We start from the raw sequence: 26467 nt of genomic DNA, 5'->3' as shown, positions 1-26467 counted from the left end.
CAAGCACAACCCTTTCGGTCAACAGAGTCATGGGCCAAAATTGAATCTTTGCAGGTTGCTGCCAAATACTAAAATAAACGACATATCTGAAACATTAGTAACAGCATATTTAGACCACGTAAGGAAGCAATTAATTTACAATGATAATTCGGACTTCAGATTTAGACTAAGTAAACGTTTGCATGCATGCCACATTACTCTAAACCGTTGCCAGGTCATTACGCCTGCTACCATGTTCCCCTTCCATCTGCCTGTTTTACATCTACTAGACAACACATCCTTGTTTTTGTACTCCTTGTATGACACCCATCTTTCGGGTGTTTCTGCTTTCTCATCTCAAGGCGTAAATCTCCCCTTTGTGCACATTTGAGATGGAGGAAAAAGGGTGGAGGGGGAGGGTTGAGGGGTGCCGTTTTGCCAATCTCATTAGCTTAGCATGCAGTGGGCAGCCTGCCCGCATGCTCGTGCGTGAACGCCTGTCTGAGTGGGCCAGCATCAGGGCCAGTAAATAGCACCACTCTTGCTGATGGTTCCAATAATGGTATTAAAGAGAGCGAGGGAGGCAAAGAAACAAGTAGGGGATGCAAGGGGAGAAATTTATGGAAAGTGACAAATGTGTGGAAAGATTCTTTTTTTCCTATCTCCTTTCTTCCAAAGCAGCTACAAATGCAACACACGTGCTAACATGCAGACTAAAGAGAAAGCCTCGGCTGGTTGCTAATTACCGTGTTGTAACACTTGTTGCCTACTGATAACATGAAACAGCGGAAACGTACGACATCTAGAAGGATGTCGTTGGCGTGTGAGGTAGGAAACAAGCAGGAGAGATTTCCTTCAGTTTCGGACTAACAATTCCCGATTCATCCTTTTTGAGCCGTAGCAACATCTCGCTAACCATGGCAAGACTGTCAATGTCTCCTTAATTTGTCACACCACAGATAAGACCATTTACACCTGCCAAGTTTTAAATACCTGCTGAGTTTGAATGGCAAAAATATTTTTTTAATTAAAACGAGGCTTCAAAAGGATGAGAAAAAAAAAAAAAAAAAAGATCTACCGACTCTGCTCTCCACTGCTGTGTGTCCGCTAAATGGACCACACCCAACTCAACAATCAGATACCTCTAGTACCACCTGGAAAAGAGATCCTGGTTTATCTAGTTGTTTTTCTGATGCCTACATATAAATATGTTTCCAAATATATCTGCTTCAAAAGATATCTGCTTAAAGGCTTGAGCGGCTGGAATGCATCCCACTGAATAGTCGCTGGGCTTTTTCCACTTTTTCCCTTTTTTTCGAAATGCCGAGGAGCTCTAAAGTGCCAATACCAACCCAAAGTCCCAATTCACACAGTGCCTGGAAAGAAAAAATGGTTCAAAAGCTTCCCCTCTCTTCAATTTTCTCTTTCTATGCATGACATGCGAGCACTCAGGGCCAACAACAAGGCACTCTAAAGCAGCCATGCCAGCAGACTATGGGGGTCTAGGCATACCGAGCAAGCTAAATGAGTAACAATTGTACGGACTAACCCCTGATGTGGATGAAGGTGCTGGGGCGAGGCAATGCTGGGGTGGAAGTGGATCACTGCGCCCAATTTTAGCCACACCCACGAAAACGGGAATGGTGAAAGGCTATACCTCCACAAATGAACAATGCTTACATCTCACTCTTTGCTCTTTTTTAGCAATCATCTTTTAACAAGTGTGATGTCTTTAGCAACAAATCTCAAAATCCATTTTTCTGTCATGTTAATGCACATCACTCTTTGATATCAAGCAATCTGTAATCAGGTTGAGAACACTGAGCAAAAACATTTAAATATTTGAATCAAAAGTAACAAGGCCACCTTTGGTGAACAATCTACACTCCAGTTTGTATGAGCTACATAGTTTTGTATACCTGAAGTATTTTAATATTCACTTTTAAACAGATTACTTGATTGATTTTGCAAAGCATTTAACCTTGTTGACTGCTTCTGATACAAAAACCACTTTTAGATTACTGACACTATTTGTGTGACATCTTTATAACAGAATATTTCATATTCTATGCACAAAATGATGAGTGGGTTGTGGCTACTCTCCATCGGTTTTGCTTGAAATGTAGAATCAGTGGGGAGGCTGTTCTCACACCCTGTGACATTTTAATTAACCGAAAACTGGCCAACAGCCACATCAGAGAAAGAGAAAAGGTTCATTTGTGAGAACTGCGGCCAGATTTTTGGGGAGTAGAAAAGAGGATTTGTAAAGAGCCTCCAGGGTTTCTTCCCTCGCTCCCATCAGTCATTTTTCCCCTCCACTTTTGTTCCTGCATCCTTCCTTCCTTCCTCCCGCATTTGAACTCCTCGAATGAGAACTTGGACGGCGCCGCGCGCTGACCGTGATGGCTCACAGGACTGGATGATGGAATGATTATTTGTTTAACTAGCTCATTTGCATGCTTAACTTAATCACGTCAGAATGCCCACCTGCGGAGAACACCTGTTCCGAGTGCGCCGGGCAACCAGGCTGAGGTTTGGCCCACAAGGCGAAGCTTGCTTAACTGGAACTAAAACACACAAGTGCACTGGAAAGTGTTTTGGAGGGATTTAGCTGTATTTTCTGTTGATAGCCAGTAAACCGACAAAGTACTCATCAGTATCAGCATTACATTTCCTTGATTTTTTTTAAATAATTTCCTCAATAAAGTATTTGCTTAATATATTTATTTTATGTGCATTCTGAAGTGTTTCCATGACAGCATCATATTGGGCAAAATAGACTAAAATTAAAATGAAATAATGGTGTCCAAAGGTTTTGCGCCGTAGAGTCGGTCTACATGGATGGTGCTCAACTTCACAAAGCTAACGTCTACTGCAACGGTGTCAATTAGAGAGGAGGCATTTATCGGAACTATATTTTGCAAATAATTTTTCGTTTCTTAACTCCTGTTTCCATGGCAGTGATTGTCTTGGTTTAAAAAAAAATAAAAACTAAGGGCTGCAATTTGAGCTTATAAATGATCCTGTAACATTAAAAAGTACTCCAGGTAACTGTGCAAGGTAGCATCTTAGAATAAAAACACACGTGGGAATAATAGCTCCCCCATTTTGGCCGGGAGCTATGTCAACTTGTTTGTTTGAAGCCTAAATGCCCCTCTGAAACACCGACAGACAAAAGCACCATTTAGCGGGTCTAAAAGCACCTGTGGATAAAAAAAAAAAAAGACTAATGCGATAACTTTCCCACATCGGGTACGTGTCACTAAGTGCCCCCCAAACCCCTTTGAGGAGCTAATGCTCATAAAAGTCTCAAATTTAAAACGGTCAACCCTAGCACTGATGCAAATTAACCAAAGCTGTTGGAAAATGAGACAATGGGATCATTTGTCATGGTGATGTCAACAACACAATGTGGAACAAGAGTTTCACAAATAAAGGACCAAAGGGACAAAGTACAAGCAATCAACTAATACTACACTATATTAGTTACTATATTATACTGTACTAGCAATAAACTAATTGACTAATTGATTGCTGCTTCTACTTAGTAAAGAACAAAAAAAAAAACAGTTTTCTCACTGTGACCCGTTTCACAACTTTGCGATTCTGTTTAACCTATAGCGCAGGAGTCATCTGTAGTCCGTCCTCCCATTTTGTGAAGCTGGATTTGCATGGGTCATACTTTTCACCTTGCCATGCTGCACTGGTGTGCCTGGGGGCCATTTGCAGCCCATCCTCCATTTTTGTGTGGCCCACATTTACATGCTGTCATGAACCAATGGTGCACAGGCGGATCCAAATGCAGGACTCCAAGACAAGGACATGATGTTTCAGTGGGTTTTATTATGAAACAAAAGTTGTGCATGACAACACAGTCCAAGAAGGCAGGATCCAGAACACAATGTCCGATAACTCGGACTCAACTAAGGAGCATAAACAAAAGCGTATAAAACTATAATGGTGCAGTGGCAGAGTAACCCTGGATGCGGGAAAGCATACTCAATGAACTGACAAAAAAAAACAGTGACAAAACTCCAAATTAAATACGTTGTCTAATCACAGTGGCTTATGTGACATAACTGTGACCTGCGACAGGTGTCAGAAATGAAACTGCTCGGAGCGGTGGCCAAGCCACACCCTCTTGGGCGTGGTCCAGCCTTGCTCATGACACACGTACTCTATACAGGTTATTCTTTTGCACTAGTAAAAGTGTGGTGTAGGTAGGTATACCTCTCGGGGAAAATCTGAGGTCATTAATTCATCATGCCAAGACCTGTAACTGCCAGAACGCAGACGGCATTGGGGCGTGAGGGCCCAATTATAGCTGCATGGAGGTCTAGTTAGACTTAACATTTATATGAAAAAAAAAATGCTTTACAGCCATGACTATAAAACAATTAAATAAAAAAATAACATAAGTATGGCAATATTTGTGAGTACTGGGGATCACCTGTATTATAATCATCCCCATTTTGTGAAAATATTTTCTTGAGGTTGTTATTATTCTCAAATTAGAACTAACTGTAAAAATGTGGGGTTTTTTTTGTACTAACACCACATCAAGTATGTATTGCAATCTATTAAATTTCAATCTGATCGTGAAAATGTCCACCTTTTCGCTTGAATATTTGCAAAAATGTGAACTTCTCATCACATCCCATTGGATCACACCGCCAAAGAAAGCGAGCAAATTTCTGTCGCTTTATAGAGAGCATCCGAGGTCAAGTGTTTGCTGTGGCAATGCCGGTAAAGTCAATGAACTGAGGGGCTTCTTATTCAGATATGCATTCATTATGCACTCATTTCAATTACATGCGAGGACACGGCGGAACAGGCGGAATTACACCGCGTGATGAGCGTATATTCAAATAGAGACTTAATGCAATTATCAGTTTGGGTGAGAGAGTGAGTTTGGATTCACACGAGCGGCTTTAATTTCAGACTCCTCACTCTCACGCACACACATTTCACATGTAGCTACATCACCGGAGAACACATGCTATGTTCCCCGCAGCAGCGTGAGGTGCTAGACGTGGAAATGGCTGCAATTGACGGAAAGAAGAGAGTAGGACTGGAGGTAAAGAAGCGAATACGAGGATGAGTTTAAGACTATTAGCGGTTTAAAGATGGAACTTTTTGAGCCTGTCAGCGAAAGCAAAAGTAGAACCGAAGCAGCATGAGGCGGACTAAATGGCAGGCGGTGAGCGATATGGACGCCTGCATCCATTACCGCCATCTCAAAGAGTCTAAATGCTGCCTCAGATCTCCTCAAAAGAACAATGGCTGACCCGGGTCAAGTCTTTTCTTGTAAATGGTGCAATATGGAAGCACCCACACAGAAAGTAAAAGAAATGGTGATCAAGCATTTTTGCTCAGAGGCAATCAACCCCCCATCCGCAGTGATCGGTGTCCGCCAAAAGGTCTTTCGCACAGAGTTTCTACAGCATTTAATAAAGAATTTACCAAGGCGGGACAATGCCACAACTCGCTCGACTCTGCCGCTACTACCTCGAAAGGCAAGAAAATTAATGAGACAACCATGTTGTCTTCATAGCTCGTCCGGAGTAATTAAGGCATAAGCGAGCTGACGTTTACAGTTGCAGGCAGTCCAAAAGGGGATAGCGATGGCAAAGGGGGCGTAAACTGCGATGACCACAGAACCAGAAACTGAAGTTACTGCATCACAATGATGAAAGTCATTCAAGCGCTCCAGCCGAGGCAGGAGAATGCGAATACAACATCTGCCATGACATTTAAAACACTTGGATGGATATGAAGGAAAACAAAAAACTATTGTTGCTCGTGCATCATCTTGAAATGTGCTTTCATCATTTGGAACGGAAGGGCAATCGGCTTCAGTCTTTATGTGTCATCAAAACAAAGTGAATGTCGGAAGCAGGCGTTCGGAAGGACAGTTCTGGCAGCATTTACGGACACCTGGTGTCAAAAAGTTTTTTCTTAAGTGGGTTACAGGCACATAGAGGATCGTGGGGCTTGCCATAAATAACCAAATTATAACCATCTCTAAAAAGGCCCTGTTCAGAGGACATATTTTGAGGGGGTGCGGGGGGGGGGGGGGGGGGCGTCCTGTCTCATGCGATTTGACATGACAGTGCCTCTGTGAAGAAGTTCTGCCCAGCCTGGATGTCAAATCACAGGCCAAGAAAAATAGTTTGGGGCAGTATTATGGAAATGAGTCGAGTTGTGATGTAACACTTGAGCTAAATTGTGTTTTACAAACTTTTTGGGTGGTGGTGGTGGTGGGGGGGGGGGGGGCGTTATTAACAAACTTGTGCATCCAACAACACTGCAACTCTGCTTAGGGCTTGACTTAGACATGATGCAGCCGAGCTGTCAGGTCACACCATGTGGAGGTCATATTACGGAAATTCAAAAAAATCTTACTAACATTGACGAAAAAAAAGAATTTCACACTTAAAAGACTCAACTCTTAAAATACAAGCAATTATATATCTTTTCTATAATATGCCCATCGCTGAATATGCATATGATTTTTGTGGCGAATGTGTTCAAATGTCAAGCACTTGAAAGGACTTTTGAAAGCTTGAAATTACAACACCACAACTCAAACATCTTCGCGAATCTGTGTGACAACGTCGCCCACAAAAGCATCGCCGAGCATCAGATGACGTCTCGCCCAGAGGGGGGTGTGGATGATATTTTATTTATCACTTTTATTCCGCGCTGCAGAGAGGAGGTGGTCACGGGGAAAAGGACCTGGATCAGATTGAGGAGCACGCAGATTGAGAAACGACGGGAAGCGGGAAAAAGGGAGCACGGAGGAGGACAAAGATGGGACCGATTACTGGAACGTTTGTGCGATCGCCTCTTGAGATTTTGCACGCTGACTTAAATTCTCTTTGAAACAAATCTGATTTAATCGGCCTTGTGGGCATCCGTGTGTGTGTGTGTGCGCCTGTGCATACTCTACTGTATGTGTTTTGAGACAGGGTAATGTCTACATTGCTTTTTTTTAAGGGGTTTGGGTGGGGGGGGGGGCTTTCCACCCAAATACAAGCGATGAAAAGAGCAAACGTGCTCAACTGCATGCGCAATATTTTTTTATTTTATACATTTGACATGTTGCCAAAACATATCTGTGTTCTTTGATCCTGTCCAATGTGCACAATACACACACCTACACTCTATATCTCTCTCACACACACACACACACACACACACACACACACACGTTCTGCTACAATATGTATACAAAAGCGTTATTTTTGCCACAAAGACACACACTAGGAGACATGCTCACGGCACTGTCCTGCGTAACAAGTCACAACAATGTAGCAGAGCTGACAGCTTGCGTTAAAACCACAAGGCCTCGCAAAGACCATGTTTGTGTGTTTCCTCGCAACTGTGTGTATGTGTGTGTCTTTTTCCACCAGTGTGAGTCACTCTTGCGGATAAATGTCAAGGGTTAGCATCGAGTCAACGTCTTGAGAGGTGACCAAATCTATTTTTAGTGAGGATTTTTGCCCTGGGGTCATATTTTATACGTATATTAGGTATTCTTATTCATTCGAACTGCAGAAAGAATCACCCTGTCATTTTTTTATACAGATGATCTTGATTAGGGTGGGCACGTAGTCAGCAGCCAATCAACCATTCATTCATCCATTTTCCATACTGCTTCTCCTCACTGGGGTTGCGGGCATGCTGGAGCCTATTCCACCTTTCTTAGGGCGGGAGAAGGGTTCGCCCTGAACTGGACGCTGCTCAATCGCAGGGCACAAACAGCTGAACAACCATTCACACTCTCATCCACACCTACAGGCAATTATGAGTCTCCAAATAATCTCCTATGCATGTTTTTGGGATGTGGGAGGAAACTGGAGTGCCCGGAGAAAACCCACGCAGGCACGGGGAGAACCTGCAAACTCCACACAGGCTAGGCCGGGATCGAACCCGGGACCTCAGAACTGTGAGGCCAACGCTTTTCCAGCTAATACACCGTGCCGCCTTGTTGTAAATTCTATTTTAATATTTTATCCTAAATAAATAATACCAAGTTAAAAATTATATTACTATACAATCATGGTGTTGCTCCCTGCAAACAACATTGTGGGGTGACAACGAAACTCACTATAAAGCTTATTTTCTGTAAAATCGGGCATATAATGCAAGATCATTTATGCTGGCATGTAGGGAAGTGGTTGAATTAATCTGTGGTGCTGCTGTTTTAGTTAGCAAACTGTGGGAGAAGTTGTTACCGATACACTAAAAAAAAGCAAAGCAAATTCATCTGTATAGCGCATTTCATACACAAGGCAACTCAATGTGCTTCACAAGGTTAAAAGCATTCAAATACACAAAACATTGGGAAAAAGTACAATTAAAATAGCTTTTAGTGCAAGACATATCACTGAAAAGTGGAAGTACTCTAAAACGCATGGGGCTGATGTCACCTTTGTTGGCAATATATTCAATTTTTTAGCAGCATAATCGCTAAATGCTGCTTCACCACGTTTGCTTTGGACTCTGCACTTCATTATTAGGCCTGAGTCAGCTAATCTCAGCACCTTACTGGCCTTGAACCCATTAGCATTTATTTCGTGTATTCAGGACCTAAACCCTTTAGTGATTTATAGACCAGTATCAGAATTTTAAGACTTTAGAATTGACATTATATGCTCTGACCGCTTGGTTCTGGTCACAACTTGAGCTGCAGCTCTTTTTGGAGAGCCCAGTCAGAAGACTATAACAATAGTCAATTGTACTTGAGATAAAAGCATGGATTCTGCTCAGTCTCGGATAAAGTAAGGAATTTATTTGACAGGAAGCCACTATTTAAGCTCATGGAGGATTTTTCCTGGATGCCAGATGCTGTTGTGTATGTTGACTTAGTAAATAGCCAATTCTATGGTCAGGGGACAAAAAAAAATAATAACAATTAAAAAGCATAAATAATTGAAGCGAATGCCTGGTTTTGATGATTCATCTGTGGTTATTTTTCCCCCCAGATGGTTTAAAGTGAAAAATCCTCTAATGGAGACTAAAAATAACATCGCCTGTAGTACAAAAGGCTAAGGTGAACATTAAAAAGATCAATCCTATGAAAACAACAACATTAAAAAAAGTCTTTGTAAATGTTCAGGGACCGTGAGTGGGCTAATTTATAACAAGCTCCATTTCATTAACGATTCAGTCAGTAATGTAATTAATAACGAGCAGTTTGGCATTAATTGGAAGGCGCTGTGAAGGCTTTAAACAAACAAAGAGTGAGTGGGCCTCTGCTTGCTTTTGTCACAAATCAGCGACTTTGCTGAAAAGGAAATATTTTGGTCAGAGTCAAATGAGCTAAACATTCAGACGTTTTATTATTATTACTGTCAAATATATATATATATTTTTTTTTTTTTTCTGCTATGATGTCCTGATACCAATGAAGCATCCAATCAGAATGATCTACATGAGTGGTACTCAGTCAGCGCCAGTCTGCATGTCATTTGGTACCAGGACAAGCTATATTTTGGGCTTTCGGTCATTTCGTCAATCTGCCGGAATTTAGCAACGAGCTTCTTGCATGATGTTTTGTTCAAAACGTTTCCCAAACAATGCCTCAGTTTATTAAAGATCTATTTTACAATTCGCTTACTAAATATCGCAGGCCATTCTGCTGACATTTCCCAGTCGAGTCAGTCCCTCACGCCAAATGTAGCCAAAAGTTCCACCTACTGTCAACGCGATCCCTAGACAGCCTGTGACATTTTCTTGTCTAATTTAGATGCTTTCGCTTTAGGGCGGATGTTTCACGAAGGCCAACTGTCGACTTCTTTTCCATCGATGGTCCCGTCTCGTCACGACTACGCTTATATCCTGTCCCTTGCCTCTTAGGCACATTCCCTGTCTTGCCTTTCATGAATAGTAATAAACTCTTGTACATTTGAAGTAGTTGTAAAAGCTTAATTAGGAAAGGGGGTTGGAAAAGTACCAATGGTATCAAAACATCAGAGTCACAAACGGATACAGACTGATTGGGCTTAATGTCCCACACACATTCGGTACAAAATATCAATTACAGACAACCATCTGACTGTTGGAGGGACTAATACTCCCTAAAGTCATCAAGTAAAGTACTTTCAAGATGTACAATATGGTTGTCATCTTCAGATTGACTTTTTTCAAATCACACATGCGGGGAAACAACCAGTACAAAAGGTCGCTCTTCTTTTGGCTGCCAACGAGCTCGGCGTGAGATTTGTTCTGAAAATTCTCGCTGCGGAGATGACGGATGACCAGTCTCAGGACCACTGATGCAGCTTCCAGTAAGCTCTGAATTGAGGTAGACGCCTACCAAAAATGTGGGGCTCATTTCTGCCTGAATACCCCTTTTCGATCAAATTTAGCAAAGAGCTGATTGTTGGATGCCTCAGAGATTGATTATCATGGCATGAAGAAAACACAGATCTCTAATTCCAGTTTGGTACCTGTTCATGATTTATCAAGGGACAACTGCAATAACATTGTTTACATGTACAGAAAACCTGCATAATGTATGTCGGTCTTGCATCGACTGGATAGATTCAATCCGTCTCTTTCTGCTCCAGTCACATTGGTAAATAATCAATTTGTAACAAACAAAGCAGGCTGCAAAGTTCAATCAGATAATAGTGTCTTCGTCTGTGGGTCTTGTCTTTGAGATCTGGTCTTTTTTATTGAACAAAAAGCTGAAGTTAAAGAAAGACATTGGAAGAAGAAGAAAAAGAATAGCCAGAGCAAGTAAGTGAAAAAGATACCACAGAACGCTTGGAAATATGTGCTTTAGACAGGAGACAAGTTGAGACTAAATCAACAACGTAGACTGCGTGAACATAGTTTTGTCTCCCTAATTCTTAGAACAAAGTGAGCAGCTGCAGTCAATCCCTAAATTATCAAGTAGAGTCCCTCACCGTGCGCTTAATTAATACCCACTTGTCGATAGTGAAAGTGTCGCTTCTTAGGGGAGCGCAGTGGGAGTTTACGCAGACATCACCAAATAAAGGCTTGGCAAATGTCGACTGCGTTTTTTTTTTTTTTCTTTTTTTCCTGTTGCTCTGCCAGGAACCTCAGCATCGCAAACTTGGCCAGCGAAGGTGCGGCAGCTGCCAGCGATTTTGGGATGTGCGAGAGCTCGACAAGGTTCAAGCAAAATGTGGCATCTGTGCGACGCGGGCGCTCTTGCCAGCATTATAGTCTCCTGATTGAAGAAGTGATACCTGCTGTCTTTATAAAAGCGGGGCTATGGAGGAGGCGATAATGGATTTTCACGTTGTTTTGGTAAATATACTTATCGACAACAACACCTGCGCAAATTTGAAAGCAATCCAATAACGAATTCTGGCTTGATTCGCTGAAATATTAGCATGTCGGTTAAATCAAATATTAGGATGTGGACCGCAAATATTTTCCATCGTTGGAATTTTCCCGTCAAGATTACAATCGTGGGAATAATTTGTTCCAGAGCCCAAAGTATAAAGTAAGGTAAAAGTTGGTGTCATTAATTTTCCTACATGTACAGTATAAGCCCAAGTTAATGAGCCTCATATTATCAAACCTTGACTCACTTTGTCAAACGAAAATGGGTAATAAAGAATTTTTCACACTGACAAATAGAAAAGCACTAAGATAAAGTCTTTAAACATACATCAGACCATCGTATTTTCCGCACTATAAGGCGCACCTAAAAGCCTTTAATTTTCTCAAAAGCTGACAGTGCGCCTCATAATCCAGTGCACCTGACATATGGATAAATATGGAGCCTTTAGTTCAGCTCCATCTAATGGATGCACAACGTAACCCCAGCCTCTACTGTAGCGTCTATTCTATGCGCCTTACAATGCGGTGTGCGCCTTATACGAGTATGTGAAAATAGTTTTAAAATAGACCATTCTTTGGAAGTGGACCTTATAATGCGGCGCGCCTTTCTCGTGCGGAAAATACAGTACTTTTGAAAGCTAAAAGTGAAAAGCAAGGTTATTTAGTTAGCGGGAAGTTAACATAGAAGTGCAATTTTTTCCTCAGCGCTCGTTCTTGTCAAACAGCACAAACAGTTGGACTCCAATGCACCAAACCGTCCGAAGAAGATCCAAATCAGAAAAAGAGCTGTTCAATGCCTGCTGCGCTCGAGAATCATACAAATCCGAGGGCTTACCGAACAAAAGCTACCAAATAAAAGCACCAACGAGGCTAAAAATGGCTCTCCAGAAGCAACACTACTGCTGTTATCCACAGGGCTACTGGCGATCATCTCCAACTTTCAGGGCAGTGAAACATTCAAAAGTAATCAGACACTGACCGACTCTGATTTAAGTCACTATTGTAACTTCCACTTGATATTATTCTCGCTAAACATTGTTGAACGTTCATTAAAAAAAAAAAAAAAAAAGTGTGGCAAAAGCAAAAACCTTACGAATGCCAAGCATTTGCAATATTCTTCCTCCAAACCTTGCAACTTTGGGACCTGGAAACTGGAAGGTGACGCAATATTGTTGTGGCTAGTGAGTGAAAGTAGTCCACGGGAGATGGACTGCGTTGACTGCACACACTCACTTTTATGAACCAGTCAATTCACATATGCTCCACCGAGGACCCCACCGTCTTTTTCCGTGTTTCCATTCAATGCTAATTCGATTGAATCCTCCTATTTAATTCAGCTACTCTCCTGAGTCCTCTTTCCTTTGATCGTCTTCTCACAGTGCCACCCCCCCAACCTCCCCTCCTGCTCTTTAGTTGCCTCCCCCCCTCAAAGTCCTAGATCTACCCTTTGCGGGGTTTTCATCCACTTTTCAATCTCATCTTCCTCTCAATCTCTCCCCTCCAACTCCAAGAGTTGCAGCATAAGAAGGAGGAAAAGAAGTAATGATGTCGGGAGAAATTGAAAAGCTTTATGAGGTGGCTAACAGAAGGCATGGTGAAGATAAATGGACTGGGGGGGGGGGGGGCAGACGTTGCAAGGTGGGGTCCAAGTCGAAAACAAGAGAACAAAAAGGTTGGTAAACTGATGAAAATGGTGACGGAGGAAGTACAGATGATGGAAGTGGAGAAGTAAACAAGTTGAGATATGTGAGCTCCCCTCAGATCGCTGCTATTTCTCTGGGTTACATCACCATCACAGTGGAGACGCTACATAGCACCTTAGGAAAGCTTCGTCTTCATGTTGGATGACTAATTTCTGAACTAAAGGTCTTCAAATGGAATCCTTTCAGATCTAGTTTGTCACGATCCCTAAATATTGATTCAACTAGAATGACTCCAAGTTGAGCATGTTTCAAAACTCTTAAATCTGAGACCAGGAAATTGACAAAGGATTTCACCATAATGAAATTAATCCAAATTTAAACACGAGCCTTTGGCTTGGATCTTTGTTCTCATCTAACCTTGCATTATTCATTGAGAAACAAGCAAATTATAACCTTTTTGCCACGTCAAAACCTGGACTTATGAAGTATTTTGAAACCAACCAGGCAACAATCCTTCTCTTCCTGTTCGCATGTTCCTTATTACCGCCTTGCCTTTTGTGGTGTTTGCAATACGCTCGAGCTAATCGCTTTCTTTGTTGGCTCATTACAAGCCAACCACAAGCCGGCCGATCCGTAAGCCGCCGCCGAGGCCAAACGACACCCCCGGTGATTGGACAACAAGCCGACTATTTAATTAAGACTCTCGCTGATTGGCTGCTTCTCGTTCCCTTGGGCGGTGATGTGGGGGAAACTGGCCCCCTTTGCACTACCCGTGATAAATGAATTACGATAAAGGCAATCGGCTCGCTCCTTCTTTAACTGCTGCGTTTCATGTGGCTGCTGGAGGGAATTTTTAAACTGTTTTTTTTTTCGTTGGGGGTGCAGTCGAGATGGGTCGTTGAGAAAGGAGCATCGTAACAGCCGGATCGTACAACGAACGGCAGTGAAGCTGTAGGAGCGCTCGCTGTCTTTCAAGTGATTCTGCAGCAGCGTTGACGAAGCCTTAGGAGTAAAGCAAAGGAGGGAGGAAGGGAGGAAGGGGAGTGCTCATCCTTCACAATTATGATTACAACCGCACAATCAAAGGTGCAGAACCCTTTATTTTCTTTACAGGTTCCCGCATCAGGATTTTATTGTTATTGCCTTGATTGCAGTTTATTTTATTCCCCTCCTGTAGTTTTTACTGCTGGAAGTAGGGCATCCTCACTCGCTCGCTCCCTCTCTATATACCCCTCACACACACACACACACACACAGACAGCGACACACACGTATACACACACACACTAGCCTCAAGCGCAACACAAAATACACCTGGTGAGAGTGACGCACATATGGGGGTAAAAAGAGACAAAAGGGAAAGGGGGGAAAAAAAGGAAATGGCAAATGGTTTGCCTGGAAATTGAGGACAATGAGAAAGATAGAGAGAGGAGGGGGCATGAGGTCTTCCATACACACACGCACACACACTACAAACGTGAAATCATAGTGATACACACGCAATTATGCACACAACATGGAAGTCGCCATGCATTAGCTGCAAGGTGCTAACAGCGCCACCTGGGAAGCGACGGCGAGCGAGGCAAAATTTGAATCGAGGTCACGAGAGCGAGGCTGCCGAACGCGAGCCCCCGGTAAGCAGTAACAGTGGAAAAGTACGGGTACGAGAATTCAGGAACCCAACTTGAGTCATTAAAATGTAAGGAGGGGTGAGCCATCCAGCGGGAACAGGTGCGCGTTTGGGAGGTCGGAAAAAAAAAAAAAACATATTGAAATGCAAATGCGAAATTGAAATTGCAATGAAAGTAATCGAAAACAGAAATTTTTGTGTAATTGAACTGGATGCATTAATGAAAGCTTGGCTATGATGGTGGGTTGATGGTTTTGTTGGGGAGTAGACAGGTTGGGCCAGTGGGATGATGGGTTGGCAAGACAATACAAACAAGTCGAGAGTGCTCCCTGATATGCATCGATAAACAGTCACCCGGCGCCTCCTCCTATAACCACCCAAACTCCATCCCTCCATGGAAATCTGAGAGTAAAGTTAATGAATATTTACAGAGAGGTTTATTGTGCTTTCACTAAATCAAAGATGTGCAAGCGTGGGCGTCAACGGGTCGGCGTTTGTGCTCTGCCAAAAAAAAAAAAAAAAAAGGCATTGAGAAGAGGCGTAACGGCGTGAGGTCAGCAGGATTAACTCGTCGGCCATATTTCTTTGCTTAAAGCACACGCGGGCACACACACACACACACTCACAGGCTCACAAATAATGAGAGAGGGGGCAGCGTTTCACTTTGAAAGCACGATGGCGGAAGCACAAACAGTGCAGCAAAAGGCCAAGAGAATAAACGTGATCCCAAGATGAAAAGTGCTTTTGTTTTAATGCAAAAAAATAAGAAAGAGTCCAACTTTATTGCTTGGGCAACTATTTTTCTTAGTTACGAGTCAGTGTTTTTTTTTTTGGGGGGGGGGCTATATTGAAGCCAAACACGTGCATAGAAACACACCGAAAATAGCCCAGGCCCAAGACACGGGGTCGTTACATGAAAGGAAAACAACTCATGTGGTCAGCGAAACATTGGCCCTCAGGTGCTGGATGCTATCTCAAGTGTGTCTGCGAGTGTGCGCCTCACCTAAAACTAGGCTAGCTGATACCTGAGGGTTCAACAGAGACACACGCACACATACACACATTGATGCAAGGACGCACATCCTCGGTCCAGCTGGGCTCCCGAGGTCCCTCATCCAATATGATCCTTATATGGCCTTGCTTCAGTGCTGACTCCTCGTTTGCTGCAACTTTAAATAAGCGCAAATGTGGATAAAGTTCACTCAGAATGTTTATCAAACTGTTTAGATTTAGTTGTTGACTCAAATAAAATCCAGTGAATCTTGTGCAGAGGGTGGAGGGGGCGGTGCTCTTCTCAACAAATCCACTAGATGTTTAACAGGTGAATTTGTAATCCAAATAAATTTAGGCGGCTTCCCGTGTGCGGTTTTTGATACGTCAGCCTGGATTTCAATGTAGGCGTTAAAATTCGTAATTCGTTTACATTTTGGTGGGAGAAGAGCAGATCTCAAGCTGCTTTAAAGCTTGATACTGCATCCATACTAAACCTTATTGCATTCCAACTATTTTGACTTCAAAAGTATTCCATATTTGATTGAGAATAATTGAAAAAAAATACGATACTTATTCAAACACTGTCAAACGTTATGAGCAAGACTTGACTGCCAAAAGGGGCGTGGCCACGTCACTGCTCTGGGCGGTGACGCCTGTCACCGCTCGCTACTGTTTCACATTGGGACTAACCCTAGTCACAGCAATGCTGTGCCCTTTGTTTGATCTTGTCCTGTTGAGTTGTTAGTTTGCCTCATAGTCATCGGACCTTGCTGCACCGTGTATGACTCAGTTTCTGGAATAAACTACATTGAACATTATGCCTCTCCCTCGAAGTCCTACATTTGGGTATGCCCCTGTACCGGAGGTTCGTGACATCAAATGTAAAAGTGCGAGCTTGAAATGGCTTCAAGTGAGCTGGATTCTAACTCAGCGCAGTGGGTGGACTGACACTCAAAGAAAGGAAACCAATGGCATCAAGAGCACACCCAAAGGGAGGTAAATAATCAATGCAGCTGTGTATCAGCCTCTATTCTCTCTCTACAACTGAAGTACTTCCCTTTCACCAGCCACCTCGTGGGCCAACTTCTTTAGCTTTGGCAACCCTTCGGGCAGCCTAGTGTCTCTGCGTGAGAAAAATCACTCCGTGTTACATGTATAAAGGTCGTCTTATCCAAGGAGAGGTCTACGGGGTGAGCCTTCCGCTATGATACCGATCGTAATTGCACTTCTCTGATTAAAAGCAGCAGGAGAGATGTGAGAGATCTTTTGGACTGGTGATGCAAATAGGAAGCAACAAGCCAAGCTTATTATGAAGGGGAGGAAAAAGTCAGTCATGCGAGCACATTACGCAAGAACATACGCAGGCGGGTAGCAAAGTTTAGAAGCAAAAAGATCAGTATCAAAATGACAAAATCCAGGTTAGGTCCTCTTCATTACAATCATACAACAGCATGGAAAAATGTGACACTACAAAGAGTCTATTGAGCCTTTCTGACCTGTTTGGGCCACCATGTCATTGCAACCCCACCACCTGCAGGGATCTGCTAGTCATGCCAGTGGCTAAAAAAGTGGGTGAAGGACTCTTCCATGCCTTCCCGATGAAAAAAAACATATCTGACGTAGGGTAGCCGTAAACAACTGGATTATGAATATGAACGTCTACAGCAGTTTAACAGGTGGAAAGTGTGGCAATCCACACTTTGAGGGCACTCATTGCAAGTCTGAAATAGCTTTTCCAATTATCACCACTACTATTGTTTTTTTTCCCCATCAATCAAGCAATTGAATTCAGTTCTAACCTCTGATCCCAGACAAACGTTTTGAAGGCGGTGCAAGTCAAACTAGCATTTTCTCAGATAAAGAAAAACATGTAGTTGGGAATAAAATGACAATAATGATGGTGATTATTTACCTGTGCGTACATGTCTGTGTGTGTAAGCTCATGAAAAGTTGTCGGTGAGTAGAAGAGTGTGGATGAACCCGTTGACATCACTTTCGAGTCCCCGCAGACACCATTGATCTCCATCAGGCGCGAGCAATGACCGGCTCAGTTAGCCGAATGTCCAGTACAGCATGTACTGCATGTATGACATGGAAATGAATGCTCTTGTTTGTGACTGAAAGTGCTTTTATGATTCTGATTGATTTAAATCGATGGCGGTGACTCACCGGTCGGCCTTTTTCCTAACATGGAGGAAGCAGCAGTCGCTACGTTGTTTTAAACAAGCACTTTAACTTTATTGGTTCGTAAGTACATTTTGCGGCGAAAATAAAGCCGCCGCCGACAGTATTGAATTATTGTCTCCTTGGCAACCAATATACAAACACAGAGCTAGGCTCGTCCACACGTTATGTCATAGTTATGTTCAATATTTTCTGTTTCTGCACAAGGATTTAGTAGACAATTGTACAGAATATAAGCAAAGTTTTTGGATGGATGGATTTCAGATGAAATTTCCCCATAAGAAGTCAGAGAAACCATACAGTATCATCGTAAACGAGTCTCTGGATGAGCGTCTATAAATGGAAAATCCCCAAAGCTGCGTTCTCTCGTCTTGCTTGCATTGCAAACAATTGGCATCCACAGACCTATTTTGAAGAAGTCCCCTGTCAAGCTTGATAACTTCATTAAAACGAAACAAGCTCACACTCAGACTTGTTTTCAGCTTGGGGAGATGTTTGTCATGATTGACAAGAAGGTTTTTGGCATAGCAAAATTATGAACTACTGTAGGTGTGTCTGGTAGCGATTGTCCCGCTAGCAGATATTCAAATGATGTTACATGACAGTTTCTGGTTTTGGTCAGATGAGGAGGCCTGAGGAAGACCCTCACTCTCGTTCATATGTTGATTGACTTGATTTGTCACCATGCCCAACCCGAGTAAATAGCTCCACCGGGCGCTTGTACAGTTGTACCTTGAGTTGAATTTGTTTCGTAACCAATGTGAGTTTACCTTTAAAATTGATTGAAATACCCTTAAAACCATCTAGCCCCCTCAAAACACCACCATTATTTTATGTTTTTAAATAATAATAATGGAACATCCCACAGCAATCTATAAATACATACAAGAGAACCACAAGTTGAGAGTATTAGAGTTTATTCATTCACTTTTGCTTTCAAGGGACAAAAGGACATTTTCCTGTATTTTTCCGTGACTAATGCATGAATGGTGCCCACAATATTTATGCAGGATTTATTAAGAGCATAATTTCTACTGGGAGCGTAGATCCCATAACACAACAGCCGAGGATAGCCCATGTCCAATAAAATAATATGAAACTCGGCTATGGCGGTCAACGGCATGCAATCTTTCCACGCGCCGTTAGTGCCTTCATTGGCTCATTTGATGCAAAGCGCAACAGACCCCTTCAGAGAGAAGGCCGCATCGATTTCTCGAGGCTGTCAGATTTTGAATCTCCTGCGGGCCCCCAATCTTCATCGCAAATATGCCAGACGGGTGTTGACAAATGCGGGACCACGTAAAATACACCTGCCATTTGCACTGTATAAACACACATAGTAATGAAGGGATAGGGGGAGATAGAGGGGTGCAACGACAGCTCTGACTACGTCTGTCTCTCAGATGGACTTTCCACTTTTTGAACTTGAGCAAAGTCACTTCAATAACACACTCACGCACATATACACACACACACACACACACACACACACACTCCCCAGTTGCGTCTTTCAGCCTCCTGCAACATACTGATAAGAGCCGTTCGTTCTGTCTCCCCCTTCCTCTCTATTATTGTCTTTTTTTTGCTTGTTCTCCGTTTCCCCTTACTTTCCATGTCCGACCCTTGTTCACCATCTCTCACTTCTTCCCAATGACTCGACGGTCGGTCGTTGTAAATTTCTCTCTGTGCACAGTGGCAATTTTGGATGCTGTTCAAATTTTCTTAGAACTGCACTTGAGATCTCAAAATGGTGATATTGAATTATTTGCTAAATTCGAATGACATGTTGCCTGCTGTAGAGTAGTCACGTTCCGTGTATTTTTAACAAATATTGTGCGAAATACTTTTGTGATGATCTATTGCCTGCTGGAAAGTGCTCTCATTTAGTCATTTCACATATTTTTCTCCTAAATTCTTGTGAGGACATTTTGACTGCTCTTTCAGTATACTGTAATTACAACGCTTTGATTTTATGCTGTTTTCAACAAACACTCTTAAAAGGATTGCTTAGTGAAAAGCAGTCCTGACTTTACTAATATTTTGCCACTGAATTCTCACCAGAGGCATCGTGCCTGACGGAAAGGATTCACCTTTGGTGCATTTATAACAGCAAAGTTTGTGTGTGTGTGTGTTTTTTTTTTTTTGTGCACCAAAATTTTCACCAGTTTGACTTCTCTTTTAACTTAACGGAGGTGCTTTGGTCCCGTTGTGCACGTTCCAACGCTGCCGTGCATTTGATTCAGGGCGACTCGTGTTCTAGAAGTGCCGCGCGAAAACAAAATGTGTGTTTGTGTGTGCGAGAGAGCGAAACAGCGCGTCCCTTAGGACAATTTGCATAGACGCTGTCAGATTGGAGATGGTGCATTAGAGCTCTGCGAGATCAGGAGTAAACACACTCGTGAACTCTTATCACAGTTACACTCCGAAAGAAGCCTAGCATGTGCGCTAACAGCAATGTGATGTTCCATTTCAAAAACATTGTTTGTCGCTTAGTCCCATGCAGCTTGTCTTGTTTTGTCTCTCTGGCGCGCGGTGAGCTTCCACACAAAGTATGATAAAAGGCGAACAACAAGTGAGATAATTGTTTTTTTTTAAATCATAAAATGTTCCCTTCTGACCCAAATCAGGGTAAATTCAGTAATGTATGTCACAAAAATGAATATAATTTTTTTTTTAATTTCTTTTCATTGGACAAGACTGAAGAACTATCACAGAGATTGTGAGAGCAATCAAATACATTTCCACACGACCCCTTGTAACACGAACAACTTACAAGAAATATGGCTAATTTAGCCCAATTTGGACATTTTCACTTAGTGGTGTGCTCACCGCCAGCAGTTTAGACATGAATGGCTGTGATGGCTTATTTTAAGGGGACAACAAACCTACACTGTTACACATACCTGGAAATTGAAGCCAAATGTTGTTCCATTAAAAAAAAGTCATAAAACATTTACAAAAATGTGAGGGGTGTAGTCGCTTGAATGAAATGCAAATGCACATATAACAATGGCAAGAGTTGAACAATGCGCACTCACAGACTAAATCCAACACCACAGTACAACTGTCCTGTTAGCACAAGAATGAATCTAGATCATTTTCAAAGCTGTTTGCGGTCCCGTGAGTCATCACGGGCGGGCAGCGATCCTGGGTGGGCCAGTTAAATTGTCATCCCGTCACGGCTCACGAGGCAGCCGAGCCGTCTCGCAAATGGACAGTAACCAGTTTGACCGCTTCGAAACGACCTTGAGCCAAATCACCCAAAGCCCGGCGGACTTTTTGCCACCACCACCATGAGCGACTCTGATTGAGGTGCGACTGGAACGGCGGGGCTTAATAACTTCACATCATTCTCTGACGGCTGGATTCGTCTCTTCTAAAGAGCTCCGGGAGGGGTGGGGTGGGGGGCTTAGCGATTCCAAAGTGGCTAGCAACAAAACGTCATGATGCCCTACAGTTGATAACTGCAGTCAGGAGGGAGGAGATGCTGAAAAGCAAAGTGCAGGAGCTTGACCATCTGGTCCACTTGTGGTAACAAAAGGCTGCGGGGTGGCACGTGTATTTTGTACATGGGGTTACAACGCTGTTACGCTGCTGACACAAAGTTGGACTTTAATCACAACATGCTGTAGGACATCACTAATGTATACGAAAGAAGCCAGGAAGGCGGAATTAAAACAGAAAACAGTAAGTAGGGGAGTAGATGAATGAACCTTGAGACGATGTACAGTATTTTTCCCCGTTGTACTAACATCATATGCGTTCCAGTCACAGTGACATTTTTTTTTAGGTTGTAGTATCTTTGAACAAAGCAAAATAGTTTTTTTTCCCCTGGTAATAATCCATCTATCCATTTATTTGACAAGTTTGTCTTACTTGGCTTTGCAAGTGAGCTCAGTTTGGCCCAAAGGTGGACTAAACCCAGACAATTGAAGGCCAAATACACATTAAAGAAACAACCAGTCATACTAAAACCTTGAAATGTTGCATGGGTTTATTTATTTATGAATTTTTAGTGTGTTTCATCGCAAATAAGACTATGATATCCAGATTGAAACAAGACATCAGCAGCGGACAAATGTGACCTGTCTGGCTAAACCCATGTTGAGTCGCTTCCAGTACCCAAGCGACAAAATCCCTGACATCTGCTGTAAGGCCTTCATTATTTATGATTACGTCACACGTCACTCATCTGACCAGCCGCTAACTTTGCTTCATTCGAGCGTCTCCTTCTCACCGGCCCTTCTTAAATCCTTTTCTCCTCCGGCCGTTAAGAGGTATCCTGCTAATTGCCGTGATAAAGGGATCACGATCCACTAGTTGTGCTCCGTGCACCGATACCGGGGGTCCAGGTGCTGCGGCTTCCTTGCAGCGGTCAGAAATCGAGCAATCGCTGGGGAGGTTTCCAAATCTTGCAAGTACGCCAACTATTACAAATCCAAATCCGATCAGATGTCTTTTAAATGTGTTTAAAAAAAAGGGGAGGGGGTGGGGGGCTCACAAACAAGAGGTGAGACATTGCTGCCACTTGAAAACTGAATTGATTACGATTCGATTTTAAAACAGCTTTTGTACTACATTAAAATGAAATTAAAAAAGCTTTCATTATCTTTTATCGTGAAAAAATGTAAGCGATTATAATTGAATGGACTTCGAAGTGTATTCATTGCGTAAGACAGCGGGAGCCCCTCTGGCTACGTGCAGTTCCTCCTCATATGAGTTTTTATTCGTTAGTTACCGAGTCACGAGTTATTTACTCAGAGGGCTCGGAGCAGTGGTTCCCCACATGTATTTATGGGAATATATAGTTCATTAGGCGTATGGATTATTCAATAAGCAAAATCATTGCTGATGGCAGTCGGGAGTAGCGTAATGTCAAGGTTACAGGCGTTTAAACAAATAAGGGGAAGAGTCAGGGTAAATAAAAAAAAGCATAACGTGTAATACATTATTTATTGTGTTTACCTACATGTTGTCGCTTTCGATGATTGAAACACGTAACTGCAAATGGTTCTGGCCATTAAATTGAAATTGGGCACATTGAGAATGCTGACCTGCTGTGTACATCTGGACAAATAATCTAACATTCACTTTCCAATGTTTTCAGACAACATTGCAGAGATGAATATGGAATGATTTACTGAAAGCAAATGTGAGACTTGTTGCTTTGTGGACGGTCGTGCAAGTCGGACCACAAAAAGAAAGCTTTCCCGAGATCTCCCTCCTACGTGCGCGAACCTCAACGGAATATATGTTCAGGGTTCCCCGATGTCTGGGGACTGTTGAAAGGCATTCTGTGTAGGCGATCGCTAAGTGGAGTGGGAGTAGAAAAGGCCAGTTAAGGGGAAAATAAAGGGGAAAAAAAAGAAGAAAAAAAAAGTTTTTCTTCCTGATAGAACTTTTGAAAGGCACCAGAGTGCAAAAAACAAAAGGGGAAGCCAACCATCAGTCAAATCCCTGTTGTGCCGCCCATAGTGAGGAAACTATAAAGTGGTTGCATCCCAACTTACAAAGAACTTAACCTTAAACTAAAGAGAGAAAGAAACCGAAGAGACTGCACAGAGCAAACGTACAAAAGCAGCACAAAAGCACTTTGGACTTACAAAACAGCGACTGTCACACACTAAAAATGTACCACCTCATGAACATAAATGTAATGTAATGCAAATAATGTTTGTGCAAGGAACCACATCTGCTTCACCAAGGCAAAGACGTTGGTCTGTTTTTATTACAGGCCAATGTCATTTCACAAATGTACATTTGCCAATGTCGAAATATAATGGATGCATTGTCTTGGAAATTGAACTCGACATCTATAGGTGGAGCATGAGAATAACACCCGTTATTTATCCATCAGACTTCCTTTGTTGAGTAACAATGTTACTTAAACTATACAAGAGTACACTCCCCCCCACCCATCTGTCCATACACTCATTCAGCCTTTTGAATGATTATTCTACACTGTGGAAAACTCCTCTTAAAAATAACTTATGCCTTTTGTATCCAGTGGCTAGTTTGTGTTGTGGCGCATTTCTAATTCAGCAGTTTTCTTAAATCTCTAGTGACATTGCTCGAGATAGAAAAATGATGCGGCGCAGCGGTATTTTGTCACTGGGTTTTCATGGACTTGACGTTATTGTTATTGTGAGCAATTGTGCTGTGTCAAACCGGGGCCAAAGTGGCAATTAAACAGCTTTCGAGCGGAAGGGAAAGAAAGGAATTACAAAAGCAGTACTGGGGTGACAAGTCGCAAGGGAAGACAGGACAGAATGAAGGGGAAAAAAATAAGTAAGCGAAACCACAATGAAAAGCTTTAACATGATGACTTAGTACTGGGAGCAACTGGGGAGTTTAATATTTCCTCCGAGATACTCGGACGATTGCAGGAATTGCACCGGCAATCTTCAGGCCGTCCCGACAGTCAGTCAACCTTCGCGGCCCTGATGCCCTCCGGGCACGTGGAGTAATTGAGTGAGAAAAAGCCGCCGCTATATGACATGAAAATCAACGCGCCGTGACGACATCATCACACACACACACACACACACACACACACACATACATAAATAGCTCGCTGCTTAGACTCCAGATTGAAATGAAATAAATAAATACAGCACACACAAGCACGTCAAGGGTGATTATTCTCTTTCAATCGTAACAAGTGAAGAATTTGTAGGCGGTTTATTGCCTTTATGACTCAATGTATCCGATGAGCCTGACGTTCATGAGCTAGTAATAAAAGTAACACATATTTGCAGTGCTGGACATGCTGTACTCCACTATACTATACGCTATACTTCAAGAGACCAGCAACACTGATAATCAGGGACCATGTCACAACATTCCACAGTTTATACATATTCTGGTACTAGACCAACTAACTCAACAACAAAAACAAGTACAATCTATTTCATAGTTTCCACATGTATCAAAAACGTTGATAAGCGCTTACAGACACTTTCAGAAATGTATGATATTTTTAATAAAATTTACCGTATTTCCTGCACTATAAGGTGCACTGCATTATAAGGCGCATCCTCAATGAATGGCAATTTTTTTCAATTTTAAATCTTTTTTTTTCCATATATAAGGCACACCGGATTATAATGCGCATAAAATAGACGCTACAATAGAGGCTGGGGTTATGTTATGCATCTATTAGATGGAGTTGCACTAAAGGCTCAATATTTATCCATATATAGGGTGCACTGGATTATAAAGCGCACCGTCGGCTTTTGAGAAAATTAAAGGCTTTTAGGCGCACCTTATAGTGCGGAAAATACGGTATTTGGTTGTGTAATTTCACACTTGATGGCGGGAAGGTGGGGGGTCACTTCAAAGATCCGACGATATGTATCAAAGCATTTAAAAAGTAATTTTTTCTTAATCCACTCCCTCTTAAAGGGCATTAAATCCAAAGATTATGGGGAAAAAAACCACACCAAAGGCCAGGAACTGCTTTCTAGTTTTTAAATAGCTCATCTAAAAGGAGGGTCCTGCTACTGTTAAAACCCAACATTAACCCACTTTGGTTTCATGTGCACCAAGTGGAATAGCGGCCCTTAAAATGCTGTGTGGGGAGGGAGAAATATGGGACATTTTCCTAAGATGCAAATGAAAAATGTACAGCAGGGTATCAAATGTGCCTGTGCGTGTTGAAGCCATGCAGTGTGTTCATATCTCCACTGATTTACGTGACCTTTGAAGGCAGACTTCGAGAAGCTTGTAAGGTCAACGGAGGCGAGCCAGTCAGATAAACCCAACGTTACATGTTTGTCAGAGAACGAGCACACTGGATGTAGCGGCGTGGCAGGGGTGGCCTTTCGCCTGCGGAGATACGACGACGCATTCACCGTGCCCGTGTTCTTCTTTTTTGCTTGGCAGCCTTACGTTTGTTGCCTTGTTGCCAGAAATGACTGTCTTTGTTTTGTGAGGGAAACATTTTTTTGCCCATTATGTACCGGCTTTGAGAGACAAAACAAAATTGCTGCACATAATTGGATTGTCAGTTATGGAAAAACAAACATCTCAACTGGTCTCAATTATGCTCCATTTGCGGATTTGTCATCTCGTTTCATCCATCTTCTTTATGTGCGATGTTGAAAGAACGACAGAAAATGCTCGCTAGCTGAACTGGGGGCGTCGATAATCTAGCGTTGAGAGCCATACGTGGTCCAAAGCTTGCATTTTTGTGTCCATCACGTTAGTCTCAACAATTGACTATCCTCTAGAGCGCTTGAAAAGAGGGAGGAAAAACAATTCACATGGAAGATTTTCACGAAAACAAGTTTACACGCATTCGACGGCTTAAAGTTGGGTCATGTCAGAATTGACACCATGAGCATCATAAAGATTTGTCTGTAAAACTAATGCTTTACTGAACATGTCTTAGGTTTACGTGTTAAGTTAGTTGTCGTGATTACAATAATAGATGTCTTGGAAAAGGACGTTGGCAACACATTTCACTTTTTAATACCTCAACGGTCACAAGTGCAGAACAAATCGACTTTGAGAAGTGACGACAAGAAAATGGAGTCTTAGATGAACGTTAACTCTGTTGATCACACAAAAGGATTTTCGAGTAAAAATACCGAACAGAGACATTAACGACTGCCTGCCCTACCCGTTTTGAAACCCTTCGCTGATCATACCTCACACCCGATGATAATTCCGCAAGATAATCTTTGAAACACTGTCGTAAATTGGGCTGTTG

The 26467-nt window shown here is 42.4% G+C and overlaps 1 protein-coding gene across 6 annotated transcripts in view; it reads right to left on the bottom strand.

Moving 5' to 3' along the window:
• The window catches only part of csmd3b (CUB and Sushi multiple domains 3b), a 326110-nt gene that overhangs the window by 225595 nt on the left and 74048 nt on the right, over window positions 1-26467 (bottom strand). The window lies entirely within an intron of this gene.

The sequence above is a fragment of the Syngnathoides biaculeatus genome, chromosome 1, assembly GCF_019802595.1.
Source record: "Syngnathoides biaculeatus isolate LvHL_M chromosome 1, ASM1980259v1, whole genome shotgun sequence".
NCBI lineage: Eukaryota > Metazoa > Chordata > Actinopteri > Syngnathiformes > Syngnathidae > Syngnathoides > Syngnathoides biaculeatus.
Note: the sequence above shows the minus strand (reverse complement) of the source record. Positions and strands in the feature narration are given on the sequence as shown.